General features: G+C 44.0%; 1 protein-coding gene across 1 annotated transcript in view; it reads left to right on the forward strand.

Moving 5' to 3' along the window:
• The window catches only part of RPA3 (replication protein A3), a gene marked incomplete in the record, with an annotated part of 210,183 nt that overhangs the window by 140,260 nt on the left and 57,423 nt on the right, over positions 1 to 12,500 (forward strand).

Here is a 12,500-nt window from a genome sequence, read left to right on the forward strand (position 1 = left end):
CTAAATCTGCCAGTCATTAGCGGACCGGAATTCCGCTGTGGCGACCCCTAACTGGGAAAAGCCGAAAGACTACAACAACATAGATGTGTATGCATATGGCTTTAATTGATGATCCCTATGCAATTTGCCTTATGCAGCATGCATCACACTTATGAATCTCCCTCACAGATTATTTTATTCTTATCTAATCCTATTTATGGCATGTTTTATGAAAGTGTTTTTTTATGATTGTTAATTTTGTCTAATTTGTATTACTTTTTTAGTTTGTAAACTGCATTTGTAGAACACTGTGATAATTATTTTGGTCATGTTACTAGTTTTTAACTGAAAAGGGGAAAACTAGGCCCTGTCCACTGATATGGTAAATAATTAAACCTGTTCTATCAACAGATTCAACTGATTAAGATTCTACATGACTGTGTCTCTGTTTTGAACCTTTATGGTTTGTCATAGGATCACAGGATTGTACTAGGCCATCTGGCCTTTCAGGCCACCATTTTAGGCTTAGTCAAATGTCATTTCCCATTTGATCTTTCACTTTCCCTCCCCCTTTGAACAAGATTCTAATACTCCTACTCATGTTGAACTAAAGTTAATACTACGGATATTTTGAGAGCCTCAAGAGTTTTGTGGCAGTATCAATCCATTAGTTTAGTAGGGAGAGCAGATGGGTAAATTTTCTATTTCCCAACCAAAGGTTCAAATTTGAACTAAAGGGGCATTATCACATTTCTAAAATCAGATGTCCTTCAAGAATGCAACTGCAGTCATAACATATGGGTTGTACTGCCTCAGGCAGTCCTCGGTCGTCCGAATTCCAAAGTCTGGGTCCGGCGTCGGCTGGTGTCGCCTCCTCTCCGACGTCACAACGGCTGGAGTATAAAGGCATCAGCCGACACCATCTTCAGTCTTTCTTGCCACGCGGTGCCCGAAGCAGAAGCAGTTCGCAAGTGCTGGTCGGTCAGCTCCTGTGTTTTCAGTACCGAAGTCATCTAAAAGCTAAGTACCCCGTTGGGGAACATTTATTCTTGCCTCAGCCGATGTCAGAACAAATTGAGAAAGTTAATAACTGTTTGTCTTGTGGTAAACAAATACCTCATAAGGACTTCCATTCTCTCTGCCTTCCTTGCCTGGGCCCAGACCACGACGTCTCGGCCCTGTGCTTGCTTTAATAAGCGTGCACTCAGGCGCCGGGCAGAATTCGCAGAGGACTTCTTCGGTGAATCTTTTGCGTATATCATGCCGTCGGATCAACCGACAACCCAATCTGCTAAAAAAACGCAAGGACCGGGACCAACATCCTCGGCCCGCGTCCACTACCGATGTTACTCCTAAACCCTCTACTAGCGCTCCGGTCCCTTCGGAAGTGGTAAATCAACCGCTCCAGGCCGACGACAGTCCCTGACACTCAAAAGCACCTTTTTAAGGCCCACTCTGTGGATCTAGAAACTATTTCACAGGGCCCCAAGGGAGTGGCTTCCTCCTCTGCCAAAAACCCACTGCCAGCTGACAGAGAAACAAGGTCCCTGGAGAGATGGGGTAAAAAAGTATATACCTCTACTACCCTGGCCATGAGGTCTCTTAACTGCCTTTTTCACATGTTTCAGTACCAAGATTTTCTCCTGGATGATTTACAGAAAAAGTTAGCCTCTCCTGAGCCTATTGATAAAAAGGCACTGCAGGATCATAAACATAACACTCAGCAGGTTAATAACCATTTTCTGCAATATGGTTATGATGCACTGGAAGCTTCATGTAGGGCAGCTATGACTGGGGCTATGATACGTAGACATGCTTGGTTGAAGGAGCAGTCTTTGCCTGACCATGTTAAAGTAAAGTTACTGGATGCACCTTTGGAAAAACAAAAGCTTTTTGGTGCTACTGCACAAGATGTATTGAAATCCATAGAGGAAAAAGCCAAGTCAGTACAGACAGTCAAGGATTTCCTTCAGGTTCAGCCACCCAGATTCAGCAGAAACTGGCCCTCAAAGAATTGGTCTTTCCCCAGCTCTGACAAGTTTCAAAGGGGAAAAAGCAGACGTGCCCGAGGTAGAGGGCAATACCGAGGATCTTACAGGGGCCGCCAATGGCAACCTCCAAATCAAAGAAGTGGCGCAGACAGTTCAGCTGCACCACAAGGACAATCACAATGACTTAACTTTCGTACCGCCTACAAAGGTTCAAAGAGAAGCACCTTTGGGCAGAAAATTAGCCTTATTTTCACAAAACTGGCATATCTTACCAGAGTACTTCAAAGGCCTAGCAAAACTTTCCCAGCTGACTGCAAGGAAAATCCTGCAGGCCCTGGGTTTCATGGCATCTTGCATCCTTCTGATACCTTTGGCAAGACTTCATATGAGAAAGCTGCAATGGTATTTAAAAAGCTTATGGTCTCAACACAACAACAGCCTAGAGGACATAATCCCGCTTATCCCATGTCTGCAAAAGGAATTCTTATGGTGGGCTCAAGCCAGTCAACTAAACAAAGGCATGTATTTCACCAGACCTCAAGCAGGCCAAATGATTACAACAGATGCCTCAGACCATGGATGGGGGGCACACATGGAGGGCAGATGCATTCAAGGTCTTTCGACGCCAAAGGAAAGACATCTGCACATAAACCAAAAGGAGATGTTGGCAGTGATGCATGCAATCAAGGTTTTCGAAAAACCACTACAACAAGGACATTTGCTAATAAGGACAGACAATATCACTGTCATGTGGTACATAAACAAGCAAGGAGGCACACATTCTTATCCCCTCTGCAGACAAACAATGCTTCTCTGGGAAAAATCCCTGAGCCTGAAGATACATTTACAAGCCCAGTTTGTACCAGGCAAGGACAATGTACTGGCGGACAATCTGAGCAGAAATTTCATGGATCCACACGAATGGATGCTGCACCCTCGCATTTTCTCTCAACTGACAAAGGCGTGGGGAAGACCGGACGTAGATCTTTTTGCTTCCCACTTAAATCATCACCTGGAAAAGTTCTGCACAAGGACTCACCACCCTCTAGCTTGGAAAACGGATGCTCTCTCCATCCGCTGGAATTCTCTAAAAATTTATGCATTCCCTCCTCTGCCTCTGCTGACCAAGGTGATACTGAAGATCAAAGCAGAGCAACCAACAGGCATCTTGATAGCTCCAGACTGGCCAAGGCAACACTGGTACCCATTGCTATTGACCATAACTCGACCAAACCATGGCCTCTGACCCTATGGCCCCTGCTCCTAACACAACACAATTACAGGACTGTACATCAAGACTTGAAAACATTACATCTGACAGCCTGGAGGCTACCATGACTTCAACACCTGTCTCTCTCTCTCCAAATCTGTTCAAGAGATCTTGCTGGAAGCACGCAGACCTTTCACCAGAAAAACCTATTCAGCCAAGTGGAAGAGATTCAGCATCTGGAATGCCAACAGGGGTCAGGACACAGTATTACTGAGTATACCTCAGATATTAGAATACTTGGCAGAACTATTTCATACTGGACTCTCATACTCCTCAATAAAGATTCATGCCTCAACAATCTCAGCAAAATACAACTGTGACCCTCCAGTGTTTTCGCATCCTCTACTAAGACAGTTTCTAAGAGGGATAAAGAATATCAAACCTCCCAGAAAACAGCCAGTACTTGCATGGGACCTCAATTACGTTTTGGAAAAACTAACTCTACCTCCATTTGAACCAGCAGCAACCTCAGAAATGCAATTTCTTTCATGGAAGACTGCCTTCTTATTGGAAGTCACCTCTGCAAGAAGAGTTTCGGAGATACAGGCACTCATGGCAGTGCCCCCCTTCCTCATTTTTCATCAAGACAGAGTCTCTCTAAGAACCAATCCTACATTCATGCCCTCCATTTGAACCAGCAGCAACCTCAGAAATGCAATTTCTTTCATGGAAGACGGCCTTCTTATTGGAAGTCACCTCTGCAAGAAGAGTTTCGGAGATACAGGCACTCATGGCAGTGCCCCCCTTCCTCATTTTTCATCAAGACAGAGTCTCTCTAAGAACCAATCCTACATTCATGCCAAAAGTTATTTCCAGGGTGTCTCTAAATCAAGCTATTCATCTACCTACATTCTTCCCCAACCCTCAAAATAAGGGGGAAAAACTACTGCATACTTTGGACATACACAGACAACTACGCTACTACTTGGACAGAACTAAGGCCACCAGAAAGTCTGACCAATTGTTTGTAGCCTATGCTGCTGGAGTACAAGGAAAAGCAATCTCCAAACAATTTCAAAATGGATTGGACATTGCATCAGATTTTGCTATTCTTTCCATGGAAAAGGTGTGCCAGCCGATATTAGGCCACATTCCACCAGAGCTATAGCCACTTCCACAGCTTTCCTAAGAGGAGTGGCAACAAAGGACATTTTAGAGGCTGCTACATGGAGCTCCGTGAATACATTTACCAAACACTACAACCTGCCCTTATACTCCAGATCCCGAGCAGGCTTTGCTTCGGCAGTCCTGCAGGGGATTTTAGCTACACCATCCTTATCTTTGTTCCATCCACCCCCAGCTTGGCTATGGTATTCAACCCATATGTTATGACTGCAGTTGCATTCTTGAAGGACATAGTACAGTTTTGTACCTACCATAAATGTAGATGTCCAATAGATATGCAACTGCAGTCGGATTTTCCCACCCTCCTACCCCTCTGTATCCTTCTTTTTGGGTCCCTCCCCCCTTTTCCCATTAGCTGGGGGTATCTCCTATGGTGTATCTGTTTATTACTGTTGTGCATGTTTGGGATTATTTTTACCCATTTACCAAATTTAGCCTTCCTAAGAGGGCACCTGGCATCTGGGGCAAGAAACACTGAAGAAGATGGCGTCGGCCGATGCCTTTATACTCCAGCCGTTGTGACATCGGAGAGGAGGCGACACCAGCCGACGCCGGACCCAAACTTTGGAATTCGGCCGACCGAGGGCTGCCTGAGGCAGGACAACCCATATGTTATGACTGCAGTTGCATATCTATCAGACATCTACATTTATGGTAGGTACAAAACTGTACTTTTCTTCCCTCAGACCAAAGCCTCAACATCCTCCCTCTTTATGACATCCTCATGACATTTTCAGTAATTCAACCCTTAAACTAAAATTCAGACCAGGTCCACACTGTTCTTATGCCTGAGGTCCACACTGTTCTTATGCCTGCCCACTCTGGAACGCCATCAGTCATTTCCTTAGTGAAATGGACTTTCCCAGTAAACAAATGTTAAATAACATAAAGTATACTTTATAGTTTGTTTTTTTAGTTTAACAAAGGTTATTTAGAGGAGACTTTTTAGAGAAAAGTCAGCATTACACTTAAAGATCATTGGTGGAATATCATCGGGGAGAAAAACATTCATAGATCTGTAGCACAATGATATTTTTGTGTCAGGAGAGTTCATGTACCAAGATATTGCCCTATTATATGACTATGTGAAATCGGAGCGATGTGATTGGGATGTCCAAGTTAGTCTCTTAACACAGAAAAACTTTATTCTTTGTATTAGTTAACATACTTCATCCAAACAGACTGAATACATAATTAATTTGGAAACACCTGGTATGCTAATTGCTTAATTGTTTCAGCACATCATTCAGGTTATTGTTTTGTATGATGTTCATCGTGCATACAGCTGCAGTAATCACATATGGGTTCTCTGCCATCAGGCGGGTCCTCGGTCGGCCGAATTCCAAAGTCTTGGTCCGGTGTCTGTTGTTGTCGCCTTCTTCCCTGACGTCAGTGCGACAGAGGTATATAAGTCACAGCCGACGCCATATTCTTCAGTCTTTTTTGCCGCGCGGTGCCCGAAGCAGAAGCAGTTCGCAAGTGCCTGTCGGCCAGCTCCTGAATTTACGAAAAATTGGAAACCGAACTCTTCTTTAAAGCTAAGTACCCCGTTGGGGAAACTTTTCTTGCCTCAGACCGATGTCAAAGTTAACAATTGTATTTCTTGTGGGAAGCAAATACCGCATAAGGATTTCCATTCCCTCTGCTTACCTTGTTTAGGCCCAGACCACGACGTCTCGGGCTGTCGCTTTTGTGCGACTTTCAGTAAACGCACTATTAAGTGTCGGGCGGAGTTCGCCCAACATTATTTTGGTTCAGCCTTTGATTATAAAATGTCGTCGGATACTCAGACTACCGTTTTTGTCCAAAAAACGCAAGGACAAAGACCGACACGTGAGGTCCGCGGTCTCCACCGACACTACGCCAAAACCGGCTAGACGTGGTCCGGTTCTCAGCGAGATGCCTATGCAGTCCCTGACTACCGATGTTCTGACACCCGAGACCGCAGGTACCTCGGCCCTTACTCAGACTACAACCAGCGAATCCACTGTTGGTGTTGAACCTCCTAATGGGGACAGGTCCACTTCCACCCAGGGTGTATTTAGGCCCTCTTTCTCCTTTTCCATTAAGGCCTTTACTAAGACCAAATCAGCCATGCATCCCAAGAGGCCTATTGCACAGGGCCCATTCCCAGGCCCCATGCCTAAAAAGCAGATGCTTAAAATGGCTGAGGATTTAATTACCCTTATTAAGGGCTCCCAGCCCCCTCCAGAAAAGAGACCCAGAGTAGAGGAAGATTCCCCTTCTGAACAGGGATCCATTATTTCAGAACATTCTGATGTAGAGGAACACTCGTACTCCCCTTATGAAGATTCTGATGCAGAACAGTCAATTCCTTCTGTATCTCCCCCAGAGGATTTTTCCTTTGGGGAAACTTTGCACACCTTGAGGGAGCACTTCCATTCGGAAGGCCAAGACTTTTCTGATTCCAAGAAAAGACTTGGGGAATTTCTTTTGTTACCTCAGCACAGACCTCTGGCTATACCTCCTGTCCTGGACATACTTGATGATGTTTACTCGGAGGGTTGTCTTAATCTGGATTCCCTGCCTCCTGCCCCAGTCAAACCTGATAGGTACTACAGAGTTTATGTATTTATTTATTTATTTTACATTTGTTAACTGGGAAATTCCGACTGGACCAGGTCTATTTTCAGTGGATGCCCGGGGAGAAAAGCTCCAACATCAAGTTATAGAAATACAGTACATCCAGCATAATACACAAAACAGGTTACATCATGTATGCTGAGCATAGTAATATAACAAGAATTAATAAAAACACTCCAGGTAAAAGATCTAGAACATGGGTAAAAAGACAATGTCAGTCATACTTTGGTAAGAAAAGAAAATATATCAAGTAAGATTCTACAGTTAAAAGTACCCTTTCAGATGACCAAGCCTACAGGGGATCAGAGCTCCAGCATGTGATCAGAGAGGAATTTGGGGAGTTAATAGTAGTATGGGTAGGGTTATGTGATACAAGGGCATAACCATGTACTAAGAAGGTACAATTTGAGGGAGTTTTTGAATATGGATGTGGAGGGGGCAGTGGACACAGATAGGGGAAGAGAGCTCCAATTTCTGGCAACGGTGTGGGAGTAGAGCGCTTTCCCTGCATTATTGTTGGCCTTGGTGATGGAGAGGAGAGATTTTTCACTGGATCTTAGGTATCGGTTTGTAATATAGATAGTAAGTAGGTTGGATAATGAGGGGTTTTTTTCAGGATATTTGAGAATATTGTAGGCTGTGCCCAGCTGGTGATAGTTAAGTAGCTGTGGTAGCTCAAGCCATTTTAGTTCTTTTAGTGCAGCACAGTGATGGGTTCTATAGGTTGAGTTAGTAGCAAACTTGGCTATTTTATTGTAGCATGATTCTAGTTTGTCTAGGTCACATTGTCTGATTTGGGTAAAGATTGGTGCGTATAATAGAGTTGAGAGGAGGTGGCTTTGTGCAAGAGTGACTCTTGCTTTTTGTGAGAGAAAGGACTTATGCCTGTACAGAGAGCCTAGTTTTTTGTGTACTAGTTTTATGGTATGCGAGATGTGAACATCAAAGTGGAGATTATTGTCTATTTCAATGCCCAGAAGTTTGGTGTGGTTAGAAGGGGAGATGGTGGTGCAGTCATTAGAGGTTATGGTAAAGGAGAGGGTTTTTTTTTTATCTATTAGGGGTAAATAGTAGCAGTTTTGTCTTTTTGGGATTTAGAATTAGTTGGATCCCAGATATCCATTTTTCTACTGAGATAAAGGTATCTTGAGTGAGTGTACGTAGGGTGGTGGGAGATGAGGCGGAGCAGATCAGAGTTGAATCATCTGCATATTGTATGAGTGTGGCATGTTGTGTATAGCATTTGAGGTTATTTGTGAAAATAGAGAACAACAGCGGGCCCAGTATAGAGCCCTGTGGGACACCTATGGTGGCTGGAAGTTGTGTAGACAGAGTTCCTTTCCACTGGACTGATTGTTGCCTGTCAGACAAATAGCTTCTGAACCAGGCTATAGTAGAGGAGGTGAAGGATAATGATGTTAGTGAGTCTAGTAGAATGGAGTGGGAGACCATATCAAATTGAGAGGTCTAGGAAAATGGCTGATACATATTTGTTATCATTCCTGTGAAGGTTTATATAATTAGTGAAAGATAAAAGGGCTGTGGTAGTGCTGTGATGTGGACGGAAACCGTGTTGTGTGGTAGATAGTAGATTGTGTGTGTTAAGAAATGTCATCACTTGCAAGTGGATGCATTTCTCAAGAATTTTGGATAAGGGGCAAAGGATGGCAGTAGGTTGGTAGTTGGAGAATTCATAAGAATTACCTCTTTTATGGAGAGGAATGATGCGAGATACTTTCCAGAGTTTGGGTATGTAGGATTCTAGTATGGAGCGGTTGATAAGGATGGAGACAGGATATGATAAGGAGTCACTAGCCATTTTTAGGTATGCAGCAGGTATGTTATCAGCTGCTAGTGTGGTTGGCTTTAGTTTTAAGTGGAGATGTGTGATTGTTGAGGTGCGCACTGGTGCTAGGGTGACAGAGTGGGTGGTGTGGAATAGGTTATGTTGTGACTGAGGTAGACAGTTTTTGGTTATTTGACTGGACAGGGCCAAGATGGATTTAGTAAAATGGTTATTAAATTGAGAAGCTGTGTCTAGGGTATTGTTAGTAGAGATGGGTGCTGGGGATGTGGTTTTGCCTGGCTTTAGTAGGGAGTTAATGGCATGCCAGAATTTTTGTGGACTATTTGAATATTTCCTTTGGGCGCTAAGAAAATAGTTTTGTTTGTTTATTTTGGATTCAGCCTTGGCCTTGTTTCTAAGCTGTTGATAGTATTGTCTGGAGCTAGGGGGGTTGTCAGTTTTCCAGATTTTCCAGGCTTTATCTCTAGCTTTTAGTAAGGCTCTGGTGTCTCTATTTAACCAGGGTGCATAGTTGGCTTTAACTCTGATCTTTCTGCTGGGAGCTAGACTATTAAGGATGTTGGAGAAGGTTGTATTGAAGTAGTCTACTGCCTGGTCTAACCCAAGTGTCCGTAGTGGTTCCCAGTTGCAGTGGCTTAGGACAGTATTTAGGTATCGTGGGGTAAGGTTACGGTCATCTCGTACAAATTTGTAGACTACTGGTTTGGGGTGATTGGAGTGTTTCTGGAGTAGGAAGGTGGGGAGATGATCACTTAAGTCATCTGGGAGGCAGCCTACTGTATAGTTTTGTTTGGGATAGTTGGTTAGTGTCCAGTCCAGTATGGATTCTCTCTTTGTTTTCTCATCTGTTCTAGTTATTTCTGTTCAAAAGCCATAATGCTGACCCTGAAACCATTTTTCAAGGCCCCAAGGGAATGAGGGCCTCTACTGCTAAGAATCCACTACCTTCCGAAAGAGAATCTAGATCCTTAGAAAGGTGGGGAAAAAAGGTATACACCTCGGCCACCCTAGCCATGAGAGCCTTAAATTGTCAGTTCCATATGCTTAAATATCAGCAGTTTCTATTATCACAATTAAGAAACAAAATGTCTCGGCCTGAACAACCAGATTTAAAGGAATTGCAGGATATGATGCATAGTGCAGAACAAGTGGGTAAACACACCTTACAATGCGGCTATGATGCCTTAGAGGCCTCAAGTAGAGCTGCTGTTACAGGATCAGTTATTCGTAGATATGCCTGACTTAGGGAACAAAGCTTGCCTGGTCATGTTAAAGCTAAACTGCTAGATGCTCCTTTACAAAAGGATGTGTTATTTGGTACTAATGCTGAGGAGATGCTACGAAAAATGGAAGAAAAAGCTAAATCTATGCAAACTGTCGAGGCCTTTCTTCAGGTACAGCCACCACGTTTTAGCAGAAATTGGCCTTCTAAAAACTGGTCCTTTCCAGCCACGGACAAGCCCCAAAGAGGTAGATACAGGCGCACAAGGGGCAGAGGACAATCTCAAGGATCATATAGAGGCAGACAATGGCAAACTCCAGCACCAAGAGGTGGCAAAGACAGTGCACAACAATACAGAAAGCAAACCCAATGACTTCCTCCTTTTTCTGTCCAGCAATTCCCAGCTGGCAGCTCCCCTAGGAGGAAAGCTGGCACTATTTACAAGAAACTGGCATATGATCACAACAGACAAATGGATCCTGGACATTATAAACCGAGGCTACAGATTTCATTTTCACACTCTTCCAAAAATGAGAGGCATGCCAAACCTGCCACACAATCAAAGGGTAGAGGCGCAAATACAAATTTCAAAACTCATGGAAATGAAAGCTATTCAAGAGGTTCCTACTTACGAACAAGGTCAAGTTTTTTATTCCAGACTTTTTCTAGTACCAAGAAAAGGAACCGACTGGAAACCCATTCTGGACTTATCCATCCTAAATACATTTCTACTCGTACCAAAATTCTAGATTCTCACATTACAGCAGCTTCTTCCCATGCTGGGCAAGGAGTTTTGGCTGGTAGCATTGGACCTCAAGGAGGCATACCTGCATGTCCCAATCAGACAAAGCTGCAGAAGATACCTCAGATTTCTTGCAGGTTCAATCCACTATCAATTCTCTTCATTGCCCTTTGGCTTATCTACTGCGCCCAGAATATTCAAGAAATGCCTGGCATCAGTAATTGCATACTGCAGACTTCAAGGGATACAAATTTACCCTTATTTGGACGACTGCCTGATCCAAGCGGACAGCAAACACACACTTCTGGATCATCTGGCTTATGCAACGCGGTTACTGAAGTCTTTGAGATACACAATCAACAAAGAGAAATCCAGGCGAACACCATCTCAGAAAATAACTTTCCTGGGTGCCAGCTTGGACACAAACACCCAGATGGCCTATCTTACGCCAGAAAAACAAGGGCAACTAACTCAGTACTTCAAAACATTAGCAAATTGTACCAGGCTTACTGCAAGGAAAATCCTGCAGGCTCTGGGTTTCATGGCATCTTGCATTCTATTAATCCCATGTGCAAAGTTGCATATGAGGAAACTTCAGTGGTACCTAAAAAACCTATGGTCTCAACACAGCCACAGCTTGGAAACAATAATACCAATACGTCCCTGTTTTCAAAAGGAATTTCTATGGTGGGCCCAGGCATGCCAAACAAACACAGGCCTCCTATTCTGCAAGCCTCAAGCAAATCAAGTCATGACAACAGACGCCTCAGATTACGCCTGGGGGCGCACATAACAGACAGGTGCATTCAGGGCAAATGGTCCCAAAAGGAAAAGCGCCTTCACATCAGTCAAAAAGAAATGCTAGCAGTGATAAATGCAATTACAGCTTTCAAGGACCTCCTGCATCCAGGACAATTGCTTATAAGAACAGACAACACCACAGTAATGTGGTACATAAACAAACAAGGAGGAACACATTCATATCCCCTGTGCAGACTAGCCATGACATTTTGGAACTTGGCTCTGGAATGGCAAATCGAACTTCAAGCACAGTACCTGCCAGGTTAGGAAAACACGCTGGCAGACAATCTAAGCAGAAATATGACAGATCCACACAAATGGAAGTTGCATCCACAAGTGTTTACAAAGATAATCCAAGCGTGGGGAAGGCCAGACCTAGATCTCTCCGCCTCCCACAGGAATCATCAACTGGAAAAGTTTTGTTCAAGGACCTTTCACCCAAAGGCCTGGAGAGTGGACACCCTTTCATTCAGTTGGACAGGATGGACAGTCTACGCTTTCCCACCTCTGCCTCTTCTACCCAAGGTGCTCTTGAAAGCAAGAGCAGACAGACCGAAGATGATACTGATTGCTCCAGACTGGCCAAGACAGCACTGGTACCCACTCCTAAGTAGCCAAACACATACATACTCCTCCCTGGCCACTACCTCTATTGCCTCTTCTGCTGTCTCAGCACAGCTACAAAACTCTTCACAGTCAGCTGAAAACACTCAACCTCGCTGCATGGAAAATTCCTTAACATCACAACAGACCCTACTCACCAAAGAGGTGCAGGATGTCATTCTGGAGGCCAGGAGGCCATCTACTAGGAAGACTTACTCCGCAAAATGGAAACTGTTTTGCTTTTGGAATGAGAAAAAAGGCCAGGACCCTAGAAAACTGAATTTGCCTCAGGTATTACAGTATCTAGCTGAGCTGCTGAACAGTGGACTTTCATTTTCTTCCATAAAAATCCATGC

This window comes from Protopterus annectens, chromosome 3.part1, assembly GCF_019279795.1.
Source record: "Protopterus annectens isolate FY-2018-M chromosome 3.part1, PAN1.0, whole genome shotgun sequence".
Classification (NCBI taxonomy): domain Eukaryota; kingdom Metazoa; phylum Chordata; order Ceratodontiformes; family Protopteridae; genus Protopterus; species Protopterus annectens.